Here is a 19,629-nt window from a genome sequence, read left to right on the forward strand (position 1 = left end):
CCAGAGCCCTAATTCCCAATTTTTTGCTTTATTAATGGGGAACGCCCTTCCCTGAGAACAGGTACCATGTCCAAAATTCCAGAGCATGGACCCATGGAAGTTGGGGCTTTTGTGACCTCTAGCGACCCTCCCTGGAATGCATTCACCTGGCTGCATAAATATCCCCTCCCCTTGATGAAGTCAGCACTTCTGGCTGGCCAGAGATCCCCAAGCACTTGTCCACCTGAGCATTTCTGTCTCTCCACGTGGCCCCTTTCCTTCAATGACGTCAGCACTTCCCACTGGTTTCTGGTCTCCAAGCCCTTATCCACCTGAGAATTTGGGGGTCTTCATGAGGCCACTCCCCCTCAATGATATCAGCAATTCCAGCAATCCCCGGGGCCCCAAGCACTTGAACACCTGAACATTTCTGGCTATCCACGGGGCCCTTTCCCTAAAGTGACTTCAGCATTTCTTGTTGGTCTCCGGACCTTAAGCACTGAGCCACCTGAGCACTTCTGGCTGTCCAGTTTTCCAAACTCCACTGATGATATGACCACTAAAAGCAGGTTATAGGGCCCAAACCTTTTTTCACGTGAGCGTTTAAGGCCAATAACCCACCTTGTTGGTCTGACCAATGACCCACAAGGCTGTCTACTGAGATCCTAAGAAGCGTGGTGACTTCCCAATCTCTGGAAGTTAGCTTAAGGGCCTAACACCCACAGCCCCAGCTCAACTTCTGCTCACAGACTTACTCTTCTCAGCTCGGTAGGGTTACAGGCAGGCGCTGGCAGCGCTCCTTTAAATCACCCTGGTCGTCCCTGAGGCCAGGGTCCTGGCATGGTCCGCAACATGCGGGAACCTCACACTGAACTGACCTGGGACTCTCACAGTCCTGACTGAGGTTTTGAAATCTGGGAAAAGGCAGTGTTTAGACCCTGGAAAGCCTTTCAGTACTGGGCGTAAAGGCTTCCCCTCGAGGCTCACTTACAGTTTCCCGGACCCTATTCCCAGTTTTTTGCTTAATTCATGGGGCACACCATTCCCTGAGAACAGTTACCATGTCTAAAATTCCAGAGCATTGACCTTTGGAAGTTGGGGCTTATGTGACCTCTAGCAACCCTCCCTGGAATGCATTCACCTTGCTCTCTACGTGGACCCTCCCCTTGATGATGTCAGCACTTCTGGCAGGCCTGAGAGCCCCAAGCACTTGTCCACCTGAGCACTTCTGGCTGTCCATCTTTCCAAACTCCACTGATCATATGACCACTAAAAGCTGGTCACAGGGCCCCAACCTTTGTTCACGTGAGCGTTTTTGCCATTAATACCCCTTGTTCGCCTCACCAATGACCCACAAGGCTGTCTAATGAGCTCCTAAGAAGCAGGGTGACTTCCCTATCTCTGGAAGTTAGCTTAAGGGCCTAACACCCACAGCCCCAGCTCAACTTCTGCTCACAGACTTACTCTTCCCAGCTCGGCAGGGTTACAGGCAGGCGACTGCCACCGCTCCTTTAAAACCTCCCTGGTCGTCTATGAGGCCAGGGACCCCGCATGGTCCGCAGCATGTGGGCACCTCACACTGAACTAACCTTGGACTCTGACAGTCCTGCCTGAGGTTTTGAAATCTTGGAAAAGGCAGTGTTGAGACCCTGAAAAGCCTTTCAGTACTGGGCGTAAAGGCCAGCCCCTCCAGGCTCACTTAAGTTTCCCAAGCCCTAAGTCCCAGTTTTTTGCATAATTCATGGGGAACTCCCTTCCCTGAAACAGGTACCATATCCAAAATTCCAGAGCATGGACCCATGGAAGTTGGGGCTTTTGTGACCTCTAGCGACCCTCCCTGGAGTGCATTCACCTGGCTTTCTACATGGCCATCCCCTTGATGACGTCAGCACTTCTGGCTGGCTGGAGAGCCCCAAGCACTTGTCCATCTGAGCATTTATGGCTCTGCACGTGTTCCTTTCCCTCCAATGACGTCAGCACTTCCTGCTGGTCACCGGTCCACAAGCCCTTATCCACCTGAGCATTTTGGGCACTTCATGTGGCCACTCCCCCTCGATGACGTCAGCACTTCCGGACAGCCCCAGGGCCCCAAGCACTTGAACACCTGAGCATTTCTGGGTCTACTCGTGGCCCCTTCCTTCCAATGACGTCAGCACTTCCTGCAGGTCCCTGGTCCCCAAGCCCTTATCCACCTGAGCATTTTGGGCTCTTCATGTGGCCACTCCCCCTCACTGACGTCAGCACTTCCAGGAAGCCCCAGGGCCCCAAGCATGTGAAAACCTGAACATTTCTGGTTATCCACGTGGCCCTTTCCCTTCAATGACGTCAGCATTTCCTGCTGGACTCCTGGACCCCAAGCAGTGAGCCACCTGAGCACTTCTGGCTGTCCAGGTTTCCAAACTCCACTGATGATATGACCACTAAAAGCTGGTCACAGGGCCCCAACCTTTATTCACGTGAGCGTTTTGGCCCTTAAGTCCCTTGTTCGCCTGACCAATGACGCACAAGGTTGTCTACTGAGCTCCTAAGAAGCGGAGTGACTTCCCAATGTCTAGAAGTTAACTTAAGGGCCTAACACCCACAGCCTCAGCTCAACTTCTGCTCATAGACTTGCTCTGCACAGCTCCGTAGGGTTATAGGCAGGCGGCTTCCAGCGCTCTTTTAAAACCTCCCTGGGTGTCGATGAGGCCCGGGACCCCCCATGGTACACAACATGGGGGCACCTCACACTGAACTGACCTGGGACTCTGACAGTCCTGCCTGAGGTTTTGAAATATGGGAAAAGGCAGTGTTGAGACCCTGAATAGCCTTTCAGTTCTGGGCGTAAAGGCCTGCCCCTCCAGGCTAACTTACAGATTCCCGAGCCCTAAGTCCCAGTTTTTTGGCTTAATTCATGGGGAACACCCTTCCCTGAGAACAGGTACCATGTCCAAAATTCCAGAGCATGGACCCATGGAAGTTGGGGATTTTGGGACCTCTAGCGACACTCCCTGGAATGCATTCACCTGGCTCTCTACATGGCCCATCCCCTTGATGACGTCAGCACTTCTGGCTGGCTGGAGAGCCCCAAGCACTTGTCCATCTGAGCATTTCTGGCTCTCCACGGGTTCCCTTCCCTCCAATGACATCTGCGTTTCCTGCTGGTCACCGGTCCACAAGCCCTTATCCACCAGAGCATTTCGGGCTCTTCATGTGGCCACTTTCCCTCAATGATGTCAGCACTTCCAGACAGCCCCAGGGCCCCAAGAACTTGAACACCTGAGCATTTCTGGCTCTGCACGTGGCCCGTTCCCTCAAATGTCGTCAGCACTTCATACATGTCCTTGTTCGCCAAGCCGTTATACACCTAAGCATTTCGGGGTCTTCATGAGGCCTCTCCCACTCGATGTCGTCAGCACTTCCGGACAGCCTCAGGGTCCCAAGCACTTGAACCCCTGAGCATTTCTGGCGCACCACGTGGCCCCTTCCCTCTAATGACGTCAGCACTTCCTGCTGGTCCCCGGTCCCCAAGCCCTTATCCACCTGAGCATTTCAGGCTCTTCATGTGGCCACTCCCCTTGATGACGTCAGCACTTCCGGAAAGCCTCAAGGCCCCAAGCACTTGAACACCTGAGCATTTCTGGCTCTCCACATGGCCCTTTCCCTTCAATGAGGACAGCATTTCCTGTTGGTCTTTGGACCTTAAGCACTGATCCACATGAGCACTTCTGGCTGTAGAGCTTTACAAACTCCACTAATGATATGACCACTAAAAGCTGGTCACAGGGCCCCAACCTTTGTTCCCGGGAGCGTTTTCGGCCATTAACCCCCTTTGTTCGCCTGAACAATGACCCACTAGGCTGTCTACTGAGCTCCTAAGAAGTGGGGTGACTTTTCAATCTCTGGAAGTTAGCGTAAGGACCTAACACCCACAGCACCAGCTCAACTACTGCTCACAGACTTATTCTTCCCAGATCGGGAGGGTTATAGGCAGACTGTTGCCAGCGCTCCTTAAAAACCTCCCTAGGCGTCGATGATGCCAGGGACCCGGCATAGTCCACAACATGTGGGCACCTCACACTGAACTGACCTCGGACTCTGACAGTCCTGCCTGAGGTTGTGAAATCTGGGAAAAGGCAGTGTTGAGACCCTGAAAAGCCTTTCAGTACTGGGCGTAAAGGCCTGCCCCTCCAGGCTCACTTACAGTTTCACGAGCCCTAAGTCCCAGTTTTTTGCTTAATTCATGGGGAACGCCTTTCCCTGAGAAAAGGTACCAAGTCCAAAATTCCAAAGCATGCACACATGGAAGTTCGGGCTTTTGTGACCTCTAGCGAATATCCCTGGAATGCATTCACCTGGCTCTCTACATGGCCCCTCCGCTTGATGACGTCAGCACTTCTGGCTGGCTGGATAAAACCTAGCACTTGTCCACCTGAGCATTTCTGGATCACCACGTGGCCCCTTCCCTCCAATGACATCAGCACTTGCTGCTGGTCCCGTCCACAAACCCTTATCCACCAGAGCATTTCGGGCTCTTCATATGGCCACTCCCCCTTGATGACGTCAGCACTTCCTGACAGCCTCAAGGCCCCAAGCACTTGAACACCTGAGCATTTCTGGCTCTCCAGGTGGCCACTTCCCTCCAATGACATCAGCACTTCCTCCTGGTCCCTGGTCGACAAGCCCTTATCCACCTGAGCATTTCGGGCTCTTCATGTGGAAACTCCCCCTCGATGACGTCAGCACTTCTGGCCAGCCCCAGGGCCTCAAGCACTTAAACACCTGAGCATTTCTGGCTATCCACATGGCCCTTTCCCTTCAGTGAGGACAGCATTTCCTGCTGGTCTTTGGACCTTAAGAACTGATCCACCTTAGCACTTCTGGCTGTCCAGCTTTCTAAACTCCACAGATGATATGACCACTAAAAGCTGTTCACAGGGCCCCAACCTTTGTTCCCGGGAGCGTTTTCGGCCATTAACCCCTATTGTTCGCCTGAACAATGACCCACAAGGCTGTCTACTGAGCTCCTAAGAAGCAGGGTGACTTCCCAATCTCTGGAAGTTAGCTTAAGGGCCTAACACCCACAGCCCCAGCTCAAATTCTGCTCACAGACTTATTATTCCCAGCTCGGGAGGTTTACAGGCAGACAGTTTCCAGCGCTCCTTAAAAACCTCCCTAGGCGTCGATGATGCCAGGGACTCCGCATAGTCCACAAGATGTGGGCACCTCACACTGAACTGACCTGGGACTCTGACAGTTCTGCCTGAGGTTTTGAAATCTGGTAAAAGGCAGTGTTGAGACGCTGGAAAGCCATTCAATACTGGGCATAAAGGCCTGCCCCTCCAGGCTCACTTACAGTTTTCCCGAGCCCTAAGTCCCAGTTTTTTGCTTAATTCATGGGGAACGCCCTTCCCTGAGAACAGGTACCACATCGAACATTCCAGAGCATTGACACAAGGAAGTTGGGGCTTTTGTAACCTCTAGCTACCCTCCCTAAAATGCATTCACCTGGCTCTCTACATGGCACCTCCCCTTGATGCCATCAGCACTTCTGGCTGGCGGGATAGCCCCAAGCACTTGTCCACCTGAGCATTTCGGGCTCTTCATATGGCCACTCCCACTCGATGATGTCAGCACTTCCGGCAAGCCCTAGGGCCATAAGCACTTGAACACCTGACATGGACACATGGAAGTTGTGGCTTTTGTGACCTCTAGCGACCCTCCTTGGAATGGATTCACCTTGCTCTATACATAGCCCCTCCTCTTGGTGACAACAGTACTTTTGGCCTGCCTGAGAGCCCCAAGAATTTGTCCACCTGAGCATTTCTGGCTCTCCACTTGGCCCCTTCCTTCAACTGACGTCAGCACTTCCTGCTGGTCCCTGGACGCCAAGCCCTTATCCACCTGAGCATTTCGAGCTCTTCATGTGGCCACACCCCCTCGATGATGTCAGTACTTCCGGGAAGTCCCAGGGCCCAAAGCATTTGAACACCTGAACATTTCTGGCTATCCACGTGGCCCTTTCCCTTCAATGACGTCAGCATTTCCTGCTAGTCTCCGGACCCCACGCACTGATCCACCTGGGCACTTCAGGCTGTCCAGCTTTCCAAACTCCACTGATGATATGACCACTAAAAGCTGGTCACAGTGCCCACACCTTTGTTCACGTGAGCGTTTTCGGCCGTTAACCCCCCTTGTTCGCCTGACCAATGACCCACAAGGCTTTCTACTGAGCTCCTAAGAAAAGTGGTGACTTACCAATCTCTGGAAGTTCGCTTAAGGGCCTAACACCCACAGCCCCAGCTCAACTTCTGCTCACAGACTTACTCTTTTCAGCTCGGTAGGGTTACAGGCAGGCGATGGCAGCGCTCCTTTAAATCTCCCTGTTCGTCGCTGAGGCCAGGGACCCCGCATGGTCCGCAACATGCGGGACCTCACACTGAACTGACTTGGGACTCTGACAGTCCTGCCTGAGGTTTTGAAATCTGGGAAAAGGCAGTGTAGAGACCCTGGAAAGCCTTTCAGTACTGGGCGTAGAGGCCTGCCCCTCCAGGCTCACTTACAGTTTCCCGAGCCCTAAGTCCCACTTTTTTGCTTAATTCATGGGGAACTCCCTTCGCTGAGAACAGGTACCAAGTCCAAAATTCGAGAGCATGGAACCATGGGAGTGGGGCTTTTGTGACCTCTAGCAACCCTCCCTGGAATGCATTCACCTGGCTCTATACATGGCCACTCCGCTTGATGAGGTCAGCACTTCTAGCTGGCCTAAGATCCCCAAGCACTTGTGCACCTGAGCATTTCTGGCTTTCCACGTGGCCCCTTTTCTCCAAAGATGTCAGCACTTTCTGCTGGTCCCCGGGGCACAAGCCCATATCCACATGACCATTTTGGGCTCTTCATGTGGCCACTCCACCTCGATGACGTCAGCACTTCCGGCCAGCCCCAGGCCCAAAGCACTTGAACAACTGAGCATTTCGGCTAGCCACGTGGCCCTTTCCCTTCAATGACGTCAGATTTTCCTGCTGGTCTCCGGACCACAAGCACTGATCCACCTGAGCACTTCTGGCTGTCCAGGATTCCAAACTCCACTGATGATATGACCACTAAAAGCTGGTCACTGGGCCCCAACCGTTGTTCACCTGAGCGTTTTCAACCGTTAACCCCCCTTGTTCGCCTGAACAATGACCCACAATGCTGTCTACTGAGCTCCTAAGAAGCGGGGTGACTTCCCAATCTCTGGAAGTTCGCTTAAGGGCCTAACACCCACAGCCCCAGGTCAACTTCTGCTCACAGACTTACTCTTCCCAGCTCCGTAGGGTTACAGGTTGGCGGCTGCCAGCACTCCTTTAATACCTCCCTGGGCGTCGATGAGGACAAGGTCCTGGCATGTTCCGCAACATGCGGGCAGCTCACACTGAACAGACCTGGGACTCTGACAGTCCTGCCTGAGGTTTTGAAATCTGGGAAAAGGTAGTGTGACACCCTGAAAAGCCTTTCAGTACTGGGCGTAAAGGCTTGCCTGTCCAGGCTCACTTACAGTTTCCCGAGCTCTAAGTCACAGTTTTTTGCTTAATTCATGGGGAACGCCCATCCCTGAGAACAGGTACCATGTCCAAAATACCAGAGCATGGACAAATGGACGTTGGGAAGTTTGTGACCTCTAGCGACCCTCCCTGTAATGCATTCACATGGCTCTCTACTTGGACCCTTCCCTTGATGACGTCAGCACTTCTGGCCAGACAGATTGACCCAAGCATTTGTCCACCTGAGCATTTCGGGCTCTTCATGTGGCCACTCCCCCTCAATGACGTTAGCACTTCCGGCCAGCCCCAGGCCCCAAGCACTTGAACACCTGAGCATTTCTGGCTTTCCACGTGGCCCCTTCCATCCAATGACGTCAGCACTTCCTGTTGTTCCCCGGTCCCCAAGCCCTTATCCACCTGAGCATTTCGGGCTCTTCATGTGGCCACTCCCCCTCAATGACGTCAGCACTTCCGGCCAGCTACAGGTCACAAGCACTTGAAAAACTGATCATTTCGGCTAGCCACGTGGCCCTTTCCCTTCAATGACATCAGCATTTCCTGCTGGTCTCCGGACCCCAAGCACTGATCCACCTGAGCTCTTCTGACTGTCCAGCTTTCCAAACTCCACTGATGATATGACCACTAAAAGCTGGACACTGGTCCCCAACCTTTGTTCACATGATCGTTTTCGGCCATTAAACCCCTTTGTTCACATGACCAATGACCCACAAGGCTGTCTAATGAGCTCCTAAGAAGCGGGGTGACTTCCCAATCTCTGGAAGTTAGCTTAAGGGCCTAACACCTACAGCCCCAGCTCAACTTCTGCTCACAGACTTACTCTTCCCAGCTAAGTAGGGTTACAGGCAGGCGGATGCCAGTGCTCCTTTGAAACCTCCCTGGGCATAGATGAGGCCAGGGACCCCTCATGGTTCCCAACATGCGGGCACCTCACACTGGACTGACCTGGGACTCTGAGAGTCCTGTCTGAGGTTTTGAAATCTGGGAAAAGGCAGTGTTGAGACCCTGAAAAGCCTTTCAGTACTGGGCGTAAAGGCCTGCGCCTCCAGGCTCACTTACAGTTTCCCGAGAACTAATTCCCAGTTTTTTGCTTAATTCATTGCGAACGCCCTTCCCTGATAACAGGTACCATGTCCAAAATTCCAGAGCATGGACCCATGGAATTTGAGACGTTTGTGACCTCTACCGACCCTCCCTGGAATGCATTCACCTGGCTCTCTACATGGACCCTCCCCTTGATGACGTCAGCACTTCTGGCAGGCCTGAGAGCCCAAGCACTTGGCCACCTGAGCATTTCTGGCTCTCCAAGTGGCACCTTTTCTCCAATGACATAATCACTTCCTGCTGGTCCCCGGATCTAAGCCCTTATCCACCTGAGCATTTTGGGCTCTTCATGTGGCCACTCCCCCTCAATGACGTCAGTACTTGCGGCCAGCCCCAGGCCCCAAGCACTTGAACACCTGTGCATTTCTGGCTTTCCACGTGGCCCCTTCCCTCAATGACGTCAGCACTTCCTGCTGTTCCCCGGTCCCAAGCTTTTATCCACCTGAGCATTTCGGGCTCTTCATGTGGACGCACCCCCTCATGACGTCAGCGTCAGCACTTCCGGGAAGCCCCAGGGCTCCAAGCATTTAACACCTGAACATTACTGGCTATCCACGTGGCCCTTTTCCTTCAATGATGTCAGCGTTTCCTTCTGGTCTCCTACCCCAAGCACTGAGCCACTTGAGCACTTCTGGCTGTCCAGCTTTCCAAACTCCACTGATGGTATGACCACTAAAATCTGGTCACAGGGCACCAACCTTTGTTCACCTAGGCGTTTTAGGCTGTTAACCCCCCTTGTTAGCCTGACCAATGACCCACAAGTCTGTCTACTGAGCTCCTAAGGAGCGGGTTGACTTCCCAATTTCTGGAAGTTAGCTTAAGGGCCTAACTCCCACAGCCCCAGCTCAACTTCTGCTCATAGACTTACTCTTCGTAGCTCGGAAGGGTTACAGGAAGGCAGTTGCCCACCCTCCTTTAAAACCTCCCTGGGCGTCGATGAGGCCAAGGACCCCGCATGGTCCGCAACATGCGGGCACGTCACACTGAACTGACCTTGGACTCTGACAGTCCTGCCTGAGGTTTTGAAATATGGGAAAAGGCAGTGTTGCGACCGTAGAAAGTCTTTCAGTACTGGGCGTAAAGGCCTGCCCCTCCAGGCTCACTTACAGTTTCCCGAGCCCTAAGTCCCACTTTTTTGCTTAATTCATGAGGAACGCCCTTCCTTGAGAACAGGTACGATGTCCAAAATTCCAGAGCATGGACCCATGTAAGTAGGGGCTTATGTGACCTCTAGCGACCCTCCCTGGAATGCATTCACCTGGCTCTCTACATGGAACCTCGTCAGCACTTCTGGCTGGCCGGAGAGCCCCAAGCACTTGTCCACCTGAGCATTTCTGGCTCTCCAAGTGGCCCCTTTTTTCCAATGACGTCATCACTTCCAACTGGTCCCCGGTCCCCAATACCTTATCCACCTGAGCATTTCAGGCTCTTCCTGTCGCCACTCCCCTTCGATTACGTCAGCACTTCCAGCCAGTCCCAGGCCCCAAGCACTTGAACACCTGAGCATTTCTGGCTATCCACGTGGCCCTTTCCCTTCAATGATGTCAGCATTTCCTGCTGGTCTCCGGACCTTAAGCACTGATCCACCTGAGCACTTCTGGCTGTCCAGTTTTCCAAACTCCACTGATGATATGACCACTAAAAGGTGGTTAACATACCTTGTTCACCTGACCAATGACCCACAAGTCTGTCTACTGAGTTCCTAAGAAGCGGGGTGACTTACCAATCTCTGGAAGTTAGCTTAAGGGCCTAACACCCACAGCCACTGCTCCACTTCTGCTAACAGGCTTACTGGTCCCAGCTCAGTAGGGTTACAGGCAGGGGCTGGCAGCGCACCTTTAAATCTCCCTGGGCGTCAATGAGGCCAGGGACCCCGCATGGTCCCTAACATGCGCGCACCTCACACTGGACTGACCTGGGACTCTGTCAGTCCTGCCTGAAATTTTCATATCTGGGAAAAGGCAATGATGATACCCTGGAAAGCCAATCAGTCATGGGCATAAAGGCCTGTCCCTCCAGGCTCACTTACAGTTTCACGAGCTCTAAGTCCCAGTTTTTTGCTTAATTCATGGGGAACGCCCTTCCCTGAGAACAGGTACCATGTCCAAAATTCCAGGGCATGGATCCATGGAAGTTGGTACTTTTGTGACAGCTAGCGACCCTCCCTGGAATGCATTCACCTGGCTCTCTACATGGCCCCGCCCCTTGATGACGTCAGCACTTCTGGCCAGACAGAGAGCCCCAAGCACTTGAACACCGGAGCATTTCTGGCTTTCCACATGGCCCATCCCTCATTGACGTCAGCACTTCTTGTTGGTCCCCGGTCCCCAAGCCCTTATCCACCTGAGCATTTCGGGCTCTTCATGTGGCCACTCCCCCTTGATGACGTTAACACTTCCGGCCAGCCCCAGGACCCAAGCGTTTGAACACCTGAGCAATTCTGGTTATCCACGTGGCCCTTTTCCTACAATGACGTCAGCATTTCCTGCTGGTCTCCGGACCCCAAGCACTGATCCACCTGCGCACTTCTGGCTGTCCAGTTTTCCAAACTCCACTGATGATATGACCACTAAAAGCTGGTCAAAAGGCCCCAACCTTTGTTCACGTTAGCGTTTTCGGCCGTTAAACCCCCTTGTTTACATGACCAATGACCCACAAGGCTGTCTTATGAGCTCCTAAGAAGCGGGGTGACTTCCCAATCTCTGGAAGTTAGATTAAGGGCCTAACACCCACAGCCCCAGCTCAACTTCTGCTCACAGACTTACTCTTCCCAGCTGGATAAGGTTACAGGCAAGCGGCTGCCAGCGCTCCTTTAAAACTTCCCAGGGCGTCGATGAAACCAGGGACCCCGCATGATCCACAACATGCGGGCACCTCACAATGGACTGACCTGGGACTCTGACAGTCCTGCCTGAGGTTTTGAAATCTGGGAAAAGGCAGTGTTGAGACCCTGAAAAGCCTTTAAGTACTGGGCGTAAATGCCTGCCCCTCCAGGCTCACATACAGTTCGCGAGCCCTAATTCCCAGTTTTTTGTTTAATAATGGGAACTCCCTGCCCAGAGAACAGGTAAATGCCTGCCCCATGGAAGTTGGGGCTTTTGTGACCTCTAGCGACCCTCCCTGGAATGCATTCACCTGGCTCTCTACATGGACCCTCCCATTGGTGACGTCAGCACTTCTGGCTGGCCAGAGAACACCAAGGACTTGTCCACCTTCTGCCAGCCCCAGGGACACTAGCACTTGAACACCTGAGCATTTCTGGGTATCCACGTGGCCCTTTCCCTTCAATGACGTCAGCATTTCCTGCTGGTCTCCGGACCCCAAGCACTGATCCACCTGCGCACTTCTGGCTGTCCAGCTTTCCAAACTCCACTGATGATATGACCCAACCTTTGTTCACGTGAGCATTTTCGGCCATTAACCCCCCTTATTCGCCTGACTAATGACCCACAAGGCTGTCTACTGAGCTCCTAAGAAGCGGGGTGACTTCCCAATCTCTGGAAGTTAGCTTAAGGGCCTAACACCCACAGCCCCAGCTCATCTTCTGCTCAAAGACTTACTCTTCCCAGCTAAATAAGGTTACATGCAGGCGGCTCCCAGCGCTCTTTAAAACCTCCCTTGGCGTCTATGAGGCCAGGACCCCGCATGGTCAGCAACATGTGGGCACCTCACACTGAACTGACCTGGGACTCTGACAGTCCTGCCTGAGATTTCGATATCTGAGAAAAGGCAGTGTTGAGACCCTGGAAAGCCTTTCAGTACTAGTCATAAAGGCCTGCCACTCCAGGCTCACTTAGAGTTTCCCGAGGCCTTGTTCCCATTATTTTGCTTAATTAATGGTGAACGCCCTTCCCTGAGAACATGTACCATGTTCAAAATTCCAGAGCATGGACCCCTGTAAGTTGGGACTTTTGTGACCTCTAGAAAACCTCACTGGAATGCATTCACCTGGCTCTATACATGGTCCCTCCCCTTTATGACATCAGCACTTCTGGCCGGCCTTTGAGCCCCAAGCACATGTCCACCTGAGCATTTCTGGGTCTCCATGTGGCCGCTTCCTTCCAATGATGTCAGCACTTCCTGCTGGTCCCTGGTCCCAAAGCCCTTATCCACCTGAGCATTTCGGGCTCTTAATGAGGCCACTCCCCCCCGATGACATCAGCACTTCCTGGAAGCCCCAGGACCCCAAGAATTTGAACACCTGAGCATTTCTGGGTATCCACGTGGCCCTTTCCCTTCAATGACATCAGCATTTCCTACTGGTCTCCGGACCCCAAGCACTGATCCACCTGATCACTTCTGACTGTCCAGCTTTCCAAACTCCACTGATGATATGACCACTAAAAGCTGGTCACAGGGCCCAAACCTTTGTTCATGTGAGCGTTTCGGATTTTAACCCTCCTTGTTCGCCTCAACAATGACCCACAAGGCTGTCTACTGAACTCCTAAGAGGCGGGGTGACTTCCCAATCTCTGGAAGGTACGAGAGCCCCAAGCACTTGTCCACCTGAGCATTTCTGGCTCTCCACGTGGCCCCTTTTCTCCAATGACGTCCGCACTTCCTGCTGGTCCCCGGTCCCCAAGCCCTTATCCACTTGAGCATTTCGGGCTCTTCATGTGGCCACTTTCCCTCAATGACTTCAGCACTTCCGGACAGCCGCAGGGCCCCAAGCACTTATTAACCTGAGCATTTCTGGCTCTCCACGTGGCCCCTTTACTCCAATGACGTCAGCATTTCCAGCTGGTCCATAGTCGCCAAGCCCTTATCCACCTGAGCATTTCAGGCTCTTCATGGGGCCACTCCCCTTGGATGACATCAGCACTTCCGGGAAGCCCCAGGGCCCCAAGTATTTGAACAGCTGAACATTGTTGGCTATCCACGTGGCCCTTTCCCTTCAATGACATCAGCATTTCCTGCTGGTCTCCGGACCCCAAGCATTGAGCCACCTGAGCAATTATTGCTGTCCAGCTTTCAAAACTCCACTGATGATATGAACACTAAAAGCTGTTCACAGGGCCCCAACCTTTGTTCACGTGAGCGTTTTAGGCCATTAACCCCCCTTGTTCGCCTGACCAATGACCTACAAGGCTTTCTATTGAGCTCCTAAGAAGTGGGGTGACTTCCCAATCTCTGGAAGTTAGCTTAAGGGCCTAACACCCACAGCCCCAGCTCAACTTCTGCTCACAGACTTGCTCTTCCCAGCTCGGTAGGGTTACAGGTAGGCAGCTGCCAGCGCCCTTAATTATGGGGAACGCCCTTCCCTAAGAATAGGTATCATGTCCAAAATTCCAGAGCATGGACCCATGGAAGTTGGGGCTTTTGTGACCTCTAGCGACCCTCCCTTAAATTTATTCACCTGGCTCTCTACATGGCCCCTCCCCTTGATGACATCGCACTTCTTTCAGGCGGGAGAGCCCCAAGCACTTGTCCACCGGAGCATTTCTGGCTCTCCACGTGGCCCCTTCCCGCAAATGACGTCGAAACTTCCTGCTGGTCCTTGTTCGCCAAGCCCTTGTCCACCTGAGCATTTCGGACTCTTCATGTGGCCACTTCCCCTCGATTACATCAGCACTTCCGGGAAGCCGCAGGGCCCCAAGCATTTGAACACCTGAACATTACTGGCTATCCACGTGGCCCTTTCCCTTCAATGACGTCAGCGTTTCTTTCTGGTCTCCGGACCCCAAGCACTGAGCCACCTGAGTACTTCTGGCTGTCCAGCTTTCCAAACTCCACTGATGATATGACCACTAAAAGCTGGTCACAGGGCCTCAACCTTTGTTCACGTGAGCGTTTTCGGCCGTTAACCCCTCTCGTTCGCCTGACCAATGACCCACAATGCTGTCTACTGAGCTCCTAAGAAGCGGGGTGACTTTCCAATTTCTGGAAGTTTGCTTAAGGGCCTAACACCCACAGCCCCAGCTCAACTACTGCTCACAGACTTACTCTTCCCAGCTGGGTGGCGTTACAGGCAGGAGTCTGCCAGCACTCCTTTAAAACCTCCCTTGGCTTCGTGAGGCCAGGGACGCCCCATGGTACCCAACATGCTTGCAAATCACACTGGACTGACCTGGGACTCTGACAGTCTTGCCTGAGGTTTTGAAATCTGGGAAAAGGCAGTGTTGAGACCCTGAAAAGCCTTTCAGTACTGGGCGTAAAGGCCTGCCCCTACAGGCTCACTTACAGTTTTTTGCTTAATTAATGGGGAATGCCCTTCCCTGAGAACAGGTACCATGTCCAAAATTCCAGAGCATGGACCCATGGAAGTTGGGACGTTTATAACCCTAGCAACTCTCTCTGGAATGCATTCACCTGCCTCTCTACATGGCCCCTCCTCTTGATAACGTCAGCACTTCTGGACGGCCTGAGAGTCCCTAGTACTTGTCCACCTGAGCATTTATGTCTCTCCACGTAGCCCCTTCCCTCCAATGACGTCCGCATTTCCTTCTGGTCCAAGGTCCAAAAGCTCTTATCCACCTGAGCATTTCGGGCTCTTCATGTGGCCACTCCCTCTCGATGACGTCAGCACTTCCATACAGCCCCAGGGCCCCAAGCACTTCAACATCTGAGCATTTCTGATATCCATGTGGCCCTTTCCGTTCTATGACGTCAGCATTTCCTGCTGGTCTCCGGACCCCAAGCACTGAGCCACCTGAGCACTTCTGGCTGTCCAGCTTTCCAAACTCCACTGATGATATGATCACTAAAAGCTGGTCACAGGGCCCCAACCTTTGTTCACATGAGCGTTTTCGGCCATTAACCCCCCTTGTTCGCCTGACCAATAACCCACAAGGCTGTCTACTGAGCTATTAAGAAGCAGGGTGACTTCCCAATATCTGGAAGTTCGCTTAAGAGCCTAACACCCACAGCCACAGCTTAACTTCTGCTCACAGACTTACTCTTCCCAGCTCGGTAGGGTTACAGGCAGGCGATGGCAGAGCTCCTTTAAATCTCCCTGGGCGTCGATGAGGCCAAAGACCCCGCATGGTCCGCAACATGCGGGAAGCTCACTCTGAACTGACCTGGGACTCTGTCAGTCCTGCCTGAGGTTTTGAAATCTGGGAAAAGGCACTGTTGAGACCCTGGAAAGCCTTTCAGTACTGGGCGTAAAGGCCTGTCCCTGCAGGCTCACTTACAGTTTCCCGAGCCCTAAGTCCCAGTTTTTTGCTTAATTCATGAGGAACGCCCTTCCCTGAGAAGAGGTACCATGTCCAAAATTCCAGGGCATAGACCCAAGGAAGTTGGGGCTTTTGTGACCTCTAGCGACCCTCCCTGGAATGAATTCACCTGGCTCTATATGTGGCCCCTCCGCTTGATGATGTCAGCACTTCTGGCCGGCCTGAGAGCCCCAAGCACTTGTCCACCTGAGCATTTCTGGCTCTCCACGTGGCCCCTTCCAGCAAATGATGTCAGCACTTCCAGCTGTTCCCCGGTCTCCAAGCCCTTATCCACCTGAGCATTTCGGGCTCTTCATGTGGCACTCCCCTTCGATGACATCAGCACTTCCGGGAAGCACCAGGGCCCCAAGTATTTGAACACCTGTACATTGCTGGCTATCCACGTGGCCCTTTCCCTTCAATGACGTCAGCATTTTCTGCTTTTTCCTGACCCCAAGCACTGAGCCACCTGCACAATCCTTGCTATCCAGCTTTCCAAACTCCACTGATGATATGACCACTAAAAGCTGGTCACAGGGACCCAACCTTTGTTCAAGTGAGCGTTTTTGTCCGTTAACCCCCTTGTTCGCCTGACCAATGACCCACACTGCTGTCTGATGAGCTCCTAAGAAGCGGGGTGACTTCCCAATCTCTGGAAGGTCGCTTAAGGGCCTAACACCCACAGCCGTGCTCAAATTCGGCTCACAGACTTGCTCTTCCAACCTCGGTAGGTTTACAGGCATGCGGCTGCCAGCGCTCCTTTAAAACCTCCCTGTGCGTCCTTGAGGCCAGGGGCCCCGCTTGGTCCCTAACATGCGGGCACCTCACACTGGACTGACCTGGGACTCTGACAGTCCTGCCTGAGGTTTTGAAATCTGGGAAAAGGCAGTGTTGAGACCCTGAAAAGCAATTCAGTACTGTGTGTAAATGCCTGCCCCTCCAGGCTCACTTACAGTTTCCCAAGCCCTAAGTCCCAGATTTTTGCTTAATTCATGGGGAACGCCCTTCCCTGAGAACAGGTGCCATGTCCAAAATTCCAGAGCATGGACCCATGGAAGTTGGGGCTTTTGTGACCTCTAGCGACCCTCCCTGGAATGCATTCATCTGGCTCTCTACTTGGACCCTCCCCTTGATAACGTCAGCACTTCCGGAAAGCCCAAGGGCCCCAAGCACTTAAATACATGAGCATTTCTGGCTCTCCACGTGGCCCCTTCCCTCCAATAATGTCAGCACTTCCTGCTGGTCCCGGATCCCCAAGCACTTATCCATCTGAGTATTTTGGGCACTTCATTTGGCCACTCCCCCTCGATGACGTCAGCACTTCCGGGAAGCCCCAGGGCCCCAAGCATTTGAACACCTGAACATTTCTGGCTATCCACGTGGCCCTTTCCCTTCAATGACGTCAGCATTTCCTGCTGGACTCTGGACCCTAAGCACTGAGCCACCTGAGCACTTCTGGCTGTCCAGGTTTCCAAACTCAACTGATGATATGACCACTAAAAGCTGGTTACAGGGGCCCAAACTTTGTTCACGTGAGCATTTTCGGCCGTTAACCCCCCTTATTCGCCTGACCAATGACCCACAATGCTGTCTACTGAGCTCCTAAGAAGCGGGGTGATTTCCCAATATCTGGAAGTTAGCTTAAGGGCCTAACACCCACAGCCCCAGCTCAACTTCTGCTCACAGACTTACTCTTCCCAGCTAAATAAGGTTACAGGCAGGCGGCTCCCAGCACTCCTTGAAAAGCTCCCTTGGCGTCTGTGAGGCCAGGGACCCCGCATGGTCCCTCACATGCGGGCACCTCACACTGGACTCACCTGGGACTCTGAGAGTCCTGCCTGAGGTTTTGAAATCTGAGAAAAGGCAGTGTTGAGAACTTGGAAAGCCTTTCAGTACTGGGGGTAAAGACCTGCCCCTCCGGGCTCACTTCCAATTTCCCGAGCCCTAAGTCCCAGTATTTTGCTTAATTCATGGGGAACGCCCTTCCCTGAGAACAGGTACCATGTTCAAAATTCCAGAGCATGGACCCATGGAAGTTGGGGCTTTTGTGACCTCTAGCGAACCTCCCTGGAATGGATTCACCTGGCTCTCTATATAGTGGCTCCCCTTGATGACGTCAGCACTTCTGTCTGGCCGGAGAGCCCCAAACACTTGTCTACCTGAGTATTTCTGGCTCTACACGTGGCCCTTTCCCGCAAATGACGTCAGCACTTTCTGCTAGTCACTGGTCCCCAAGCCCTTATCCACCTGAGCATTTCGGGCTCTTCTTGTGGCCAATCCCCTCGATGACCTCAGCACTTCCGGCCAGCCCAAGGCCCCAAGCACTTTTACAACTGAGCAATTCTGGTTATCCACGTGGCCCTTTTCCTACAATGACGTCAGCATTTCCTGCTAGTCTCCGGACCCCAAGCACTGATCCAACTGAGCACTTTTGGCTGTCCAGCTTTCCAAACTCCACTGATGATATGACCACTAAAAGGTGGTCACAGGGCCCCAACTTTTGTTCACGTGAGCGTTTTCGGCCATTAATCCCCCTTGTTCGCCTGAACAATGACCCACTAGGCTGTCTACTGAGCTCCTAAGAAGCGGCGTGACTTCGCAATCTCTGGAAGTTCGCTTAAGTGCCTAACACCCACAGCCCCAGCTCAACTTCTTCTCACAGACTTTCTCTTCGCAGCTCGGTAGGGTTCCTGGCAGGCGGCTGCCAGAACGCATTTAAAACCACCCTGGGCTTCGATGAGATCAGGGACCCCGCATGGTCCCCACCATGCGTGCACCTCCCACTGGACTGACCTGGGACTCTGACAGTCTTGCCTGAGGTTCTGAAATCTGGGAAAAGGCAGTGCTGAGACCCTGAAAAGCCTTTCAGTACTAGTCGTAAAGGCCTGCTACTCCAGACTCATTTAGAATTTCCCCAGGCCTTATTCCCAGTATTTTGCTTAATTAATGGTGAACGCCCTTCCCTGAGAACCGGTACCATGTCCAAAATTCCAGAGCATGGACCCCTGTAAGTTGGGACTTTTGTGACCTCTAGAAACCCTCACTGGAATGCATTCACCTGGCTCTATACATGGTCCCTCGCCTTGATGACATCAGCACTTCTAGCCGGCCTGAGAGCCCCAAGCACTTGTCCACCTGAGCAATTCTGGCTCTCCACGTGGCCGCTTCCCTCCAATGATGTCAGCACTTCCTGCTGGTCCCTGGTCCCAAAGCCCTTATCCACCTGAGCATTTCGGGCTCTTAATGAGGCCACTCCCCCCCGATGACATCAGCACTTCCTGGAAGCCCCAGGACCCCAAGCATTTGAACACCTGAACATTTCTGGCTATCCACGTGGCCCTTTCCCTTCAATGACATCAGCATTTCCTGCTGGTCTCTGGACCCCAAGCACTGATACACCTGATCACTTCTGGCTGTCCAGGTTTCCAAACTCAAGTGATGATATGATCACTAAAAGCTGGTCACAGGGCCCCAACCTTTGTTCATGTGAGCGTTTCGGCTTTTAACCCTCCTTGTTCGCCTGAACAATGACCCACAAGGCTGTCTACTGAACTCCTAAGAGGCGGGGTGACTTCCCAATCTCTGGAAGGTCGCTTAAGGGCCTAAGACCCACAGTCCCAGGTCAACTTCTGCTCACAGACTTACTCTTCCCAGCTGGGTGGCGTTACAGGCAGGATGCTGCCAGCTCTCCTTTAAAACCTCCCTGGGCGTCGATGAGGCCAGGGTCCCCGCATGGTCCCCAACATGCGGCACCATACACTGGACTGACCTGGAACTCTGACAGTCCTGCCTGAGGTTTTGAAATCTGGGAAAAGGCAGTTTTGAGACCCTGAAAAGCCTTTCAGTACTGGGATTAAAGTCCTGTCCCTCCA

Source organism: Plecotus auritus (genome assembly GCF_963455305.1).
Source record: "Plecotus auritus genome assembly, chromosome: 2".
Classification (NCBI taxonomy): domain Eukaryota; kingdom Metazoa; phylum Chordata; class Mammalia; order Chiroptera; family Vespertilionidae; genus Plecotus; species Plecotus auritus.